This window comes from Colletotrichum chrysophilum (assembly GCF_026319265.1).
Source record: "Colletotrichum chrysophilum strain AFK26 chromosome Unknown scaffold_9, whole genome shotgun sequence".
NCBI classification, from domain to species: domain Eukaryota; kingdom Fungi; phylum Ascomycota; class Sordariomycetes; order Glomerellales; family Glomerellaceae; genus Colletotrichum; species Colletotrichum chrysophilum.
The window spans coordinates 643,172-649,171 of record NW_026517296.1 but is presented as its reverse complement, the minus strand read 5'-3'; positions in this window follow the sequence as shown (position 1 = coordinate 649,171).

Sequence of the window (6,000 nt, the reverse complement as noted above, 5' to 3'; positions counted from 1 at the left end):
ACGTGACCTGTACTATAGTTCTTCCGTTCCGAGTGAGTCCCTGTTGTTCCCGTGATCCTGCAGGACAAATGTCCTGTCCTAGCCGCCCGACGCCCAAGTGGGTCGGTTAACTGTTATCCATGCATAACGGGTCGTAACACTGGAAACAACAACAACAAGAGTCATCACAATGCATCACTTCCTTTATTATTCTCTATACGATTAAATGCCTATAAATGCTTAGGATTATTACATTTCATCATAACATAAGCCCATCTATAACCCTATACTATATAGGCGTATATACCACGCCCCTGAATACGCTTATACCTGTGTTAACAAATAGTTATATTAAAAACTTTACTTAGTATATATATAATATATATAAATAATTTACACTACTTTTTAAACTAAATTAAAACTAAGTTTATACTAGTAAAGTATTTTAGTTATTTATATAAAAGTATAAAATAAAAAAAGTAGTATAATTAATCTATATCTAGTCAAAAAATAAATAATTTTAGTAAGAAAATAATAATTTTAGTAATAGGGGGTTAACTTAAGTAGTAAGGGTTTTTTTTTAGTAATAAGGGGTTTTTTCCCCCCCTACGTGAGTAGGGGGCGTTCTGCGCTGACGCAGGCTGACTAACGCCCCCGGGTACCTCTGTGGATCGTGCAAGTCCAGCCGAGTGCTCCTCAAGGCCGTCTGATGATGTTGTTGAATATTACCGCTGGACATCAAGAGCAACGGTAGCAGGGATGCTGTGCAGGCACTCGGCGCCACAGCATCTTCGGTTCAATGCTTCCTGATCTCGCAGCAACGTCAAAGCCCGCACAGCACGGCGGCTGACAGCATGCGCGGTGTGATTGGCCCACACGCGTTGGCCCTCTCTCTTCAGCTCTGGCTTTGCAGTTGCAGTGAACCGTTGTTGTGTGCCCTTCGCCGTTTCGTTCGTCGCTCCAGTCGAACAGGCTTGTGCCTCAGCGTTGACCACGAGCTAAACCGCACATTGAAACAAGCCATGGAGAGTAAACTGTAAAGCAGGGTCGCGAGTTCCGACGACATGGAAGACTTCGAGCTGGCGAGAGACGAAATTGACACCAGCCGGCAACACCCTGACATTGAGAGCTGATTGCCCCAGACGTATGTACAACGGCAGAGAGCATGGCCTTCGCATGAAGTCCACCATCCTCGCATTTCGGCGGATCTCGATGGTTCAGCTGCAGCGTCGCAGCAGACTTGCTGATCACCGAGGCGGGCCTCCTGTCATTTTCTCTCCGACCAAAACCAATGCTAACCTGGTCGGCAGGCAAACAGGTTCATGGAAATTAAACGGTGCGCTGCGCAGCGAACTCGCAAGAGGCGCTGGGATCAACCCACTTGCTGCATAGGGCAGGGTGCTTGAGAAGCGAGAAGCAGCAGATAAGGTCAGATGGTAAAGCCATCCCAGAAAGGGCTCACCGCATCGCAACTCCATCGCCGTGCAGACCGGAGCAGGCATTGAGAACCGGCTGGTGCGCCATGTTGTGCTTCGATTGGCTCGACGTCAACCGGCTTCACTGCGAATAGCAGACACTTTGGCAGGGTAGGAGAAAGCAGCGCAGCGCAAAGCAACGCCGTGCACCCTGTCCTTGGGATAAATGTGGTTTGTGTGTTTCGCGTGAGCCGCCGAACGAAGCTCGTATTGGCATGGTTTGTGGCCCTGTCTCCCAGCCTCCAGGCGTTGTAAGTGTAAGTGCAAGAGGGCCTGTATTCCTTGAGAACGCACGCGATGTTAGTGTCGGCCGGGATTGTCTCAATGGTGCCCTTCTCTTGGTGTCGCATCGTGCAAAGCGTTGAGGGGGCACGTCGCAAACTGCACCTGGGCCGTGGAGATAGCGTGGTAGGATTTTGCTAGGTTGTTAATTGCTCCTAGCAACAGGGGGAGAAGCAACTCGGGCCTCTTCTCATGAATCAGGGCAGTCTTCTGAATATGGCACTTTGGGACCTCAGCTACAACTTGGAGAAGGAGCCAGGAACGTCGCCTTGGGTCTTTCCCCGCCAGTCAACGCACAGTCGCCGCTACCCATCGATCCTCGCGTCACATCTTCATGCGCTCCAAAGTCTCAGTTACGTTCTTTCTCACTAAAAAGGGGACCAGGAAAGAGCTGTGGTGGCCGCGGGGAGCTGCCTTCCATGTCGATACTCAAATCCAGAACAGAAGGACCCAAGGGAAACAGTGATGTGTGGCCTGGACCTGCCCTGCTGAGAGAATGTGAATGCAGGTGACCCCCGTCAACCCAATGGGAACCCAGGAAACGCGTGCCAGACCCACATATGCATATGCCCCCACCGATCGCGCTTCTTCGCGTGTAAGTCGCGTAAAAGTCGCGATTTCCCACTTCACTCCTGGTCGTCCACCGGGCATCAGGCGTCAGAATTTTCCACGGTTCGCACGGATCACATCAATTCAGTTTCATCCGCCTCTGCTTTGCTCAACACACCCCGCCAATTCTCCTGCTCCTTCCATGGACGTCACCGCCCACAATTTGTGATGCCATGAGTCGCTGCCCGCCCGTCGCACTCACTCACCTTGACGCTCACCGGGCACATCTAGCGCTTCACCTGCCGCTCTCGCCGCTGCTGTAACTTGCCCTCCGTCAACCCAAATGTGAGAACTGGCCAAAGGAATACCCAATTCTCACCCATCGCAACTGCTTCACCCACTCGCTCTCTGGGCTTGTTTCTTTCATTCTGCTCAGTCTAAATCCCACCGTCGACCGGTGTGACTCTGAATCATACGTCCACGCTCTTTTGAGACTCTGTCTCGTCCAATGCAATCGATAGCTTCCAACTTCAACCAGAGCCGGCACCACTACCCACCCGATCATCCACTTTGTGGCTTGCTAGCCGCTCACTCTCCGCACGTCGATACTTTGTTCGTCCCAAGAACGAACGGCCGGCACGAACAGGCCTATCGGCTGCATACGCAGAAACCAGCCTCTTGCGTTTCCTGGGCCCCGGTCCCAACCGGCCGAGCGCAAACCATCGCACAGGCTGCGAACCAGAGCACCATACCGCCGTATTCGCGGAGCAATCGCTACAGGGCAAACGCGCCCTACTCACTGCCAAAAAAGGAGACCACGAAGCTGCACACGCACATCCAGCTGCCAGCATCATCTGGTTAATTGTCTCACTGCCCCACAAACCAAGCAACCTGGCCGAGTGTTGTCTTGTGCGAAACCTCCACTGCACGCCGTGGTCTATCCGGACTCCCAGACATCAGACCGGCTCGTGAAGTGGTCTGTCTTTCCGTCTGTTGGATCAACCGTCCGATTGAGTCCAGCTAGTCGCGGGATTAGCCTGACTTCTACTGCATCTGCTACGCCTGCGGCATCGCCCAATAACCGAGACGGGCCAGTGATCTTGCTGCCGTTGCTGTCCTTTCCGTCATCAGCATCGCGGGGGCCTGCTTTGGCTGCGTTGCCTCGACCAACCCGATCCTTGGTTCGGCGCGCTTCCCAGACTTTGCGCGCGTCGTGCCTTACCTTGCAACTGCGAACGAGCAAACCGACCAACGGGAGTCCTGAGCTTAGCTTTGCTTTGCTTTCCTCCCTCGTCCGGACTAGACCCTCGTCGTCCGCTGCTCCATGATCCGCTGCACATGCACTCCTGTCGTGTCCGTCGACTGGCTACACCACACAACACAGTGCATACGGAGTGCATGCGCCTACTGCAATCACCGACACCCTTCCCGCGCCGCTGCCCAGTTCCCTTGAAGGGCCTCCAAGACCCCTGTGAAGAAGAGGAGAGCAGACTTTGACGAGCCACGACTTCACCCGGTTCCAGTCCCAGAAGCAGACTCAAGACGATCAATCCCCTCTACGGCGCTTCCCACTTCACGCACCACACCGCACATCTTCAGGGTCCTCTCTGCGGACAACAAGCACCATCACTACGCTCACCCGAGACTCCACTCTGCCACATGCGCTGGTGAGCTTCTGGACCTGTCTTGCGGCGCCATCGCTGGTCCGTCGCTCACAGACTCTCCACTGTCAGTCACCTTGGACGGCACGACTAGGTTCCCTTGGGATTAGCCAAGTGGGGGATTCTAGCGTGCTCAACCGCTGTACAACGCCCCCCCGGCCACCACGCTCTGCTGTCTGCACGGGGGCTCAAGCGAGCAGTGTGTGTGAACCTCACCCCAACTCCAAGTACCTTCGGCGTTCAAGGGCCCGGCTACGGATACCTCTCGCTGCAACCCTCACGCACTGGGTTCAGGCTCAGGCGCAGGCACAGGTGTCTTCCCATTCGTATCCTGCGTCCCGCCCTGCCCCGACTTACCAGCGCAAGCTTCGCGCCACCCGCTCTTCTCTTCTCCACCCCGCCCACCGTCTAGAGCTGCCATACATACTACACCGGTCCGCCTCAACCCAAACCGTTCCGATCTTCTCCCTCCCACCCTTCTCTTCAACCACAGTCGTTCCTTTCGCAAGTATCAGCCGTCCTCGGTGGTGGGGGCGCGCTGCGATTCCCGCACGACAACTTCACGATCACGAGCCTATCCACCACCATTAACGACGACGATAACGTCTGTCCGGCTCTTTACGACCACGACTCTTTTCCTTATCCTACAGCATCACGGAAACTTGCGCTTGCGACCCCCGATTTCTACGATCTACCTACGACCCTAACACGAAACGACGACAAACGACGCGACGTTTTTTTTTCTCATTTTTCTTTCGATAATTACTTGGGAGTTGCAACTGTAAACGGCCTCGATCCAGACGAAGCCTGCGCATACCTGAATCGCATTGAGCGCTTCATACCAGTCACTGAAATTGCCTCCTTGAGTCTTGAGACCTGGCAAGTAATCGCTTCGCGCGTAATCTGCGACATTGGTACCGAGTTCCATTGAGGTCACATTCGCAAAAGATTTTGCGCGCTCTTACGCGAATCGCCAAGCGTTCGAATTCCAGCTTGTCTTAAACTACAGCAACAAAGACGGGTTCAACGGACGTGCTCTCTTTGTTCTCGGTCTGGAAACTTGTTACCTGACCTCATCGCCGAGCTTCGCCGTCTTTGGCATTCTTCCAAGCGGCCGTCGCGTGTCAGAAATCATCTTATTATCGGTCAGGATGAATACTCAACATTCCGGAGCGGCGACCCTGCCAAAGGGCTTTCGCTTCCATGATCCAGAGACGAACCCCAAAACACCGGAGCCTTCCGCGGTGGATGAAGAGTTGCAGCCACCGTCGCCTCCGCGTCCGCGCTTCAAACTGAAAAGGCGCGTCGCATCCAACCTCACCGCCCCGACGAGCCACTTTCTCGCGTCGGTCGCTGCTGCTGATGTGCCAATTCCGAGCATTGAAGAACCCGACGCAGCTGGCGCAAACATGCAGATATCCAGCATGACTTACCCGGTTATCCACAACCTCAAAGACTTGGATGATCTCGCGTTACATAAAGTTCGCGGCAGGCGTTTTTCCCCACCTAAAACGCCAGCACCCGGCGCCGCTCCCTCGCTATCTCCCAGACGATATCCCAACTGGTCCATCGACTCTGCCTTCAGTAGCGGCGAGTCTACCCCGGAATGCGAATCCAGCCGTCCATCCACCGCGCGGTCTACACAAACCAGCGCCTCCCTCTTCAGCCGCTTCTCTCTCACGTCCGAAGATTTGCAGTGTATCAGCCCCGAGACTGAGGCCTCTGACCATTTCAACCTCTTGGTAGATGCTGCCGATGAGGTCGCTGAGAAGCCAGTCAACGCGAAGGGGAAGAGGAGAAAGGCCCCTTGGACCAAGGCCATGAGCGATCACCTTTGGACGACTTATCTGATGTACCTTCAAGACCCCAAGGTCACGCCGTTTCGCACCGGCAAAAGCTGTATCCCTCCTCACGGAGTATGCCTCCGTGTTGCCAGGGAAGCCAAGAGGAGTTGGAGAGGCCCCAAAGGCGCGAAGAGATCGTTGAATCCGAAGAGCGGCAGCAGTACCCCTACCGTGGAAGCCGCATGCACCTTCTTGCAATGGCCACACACA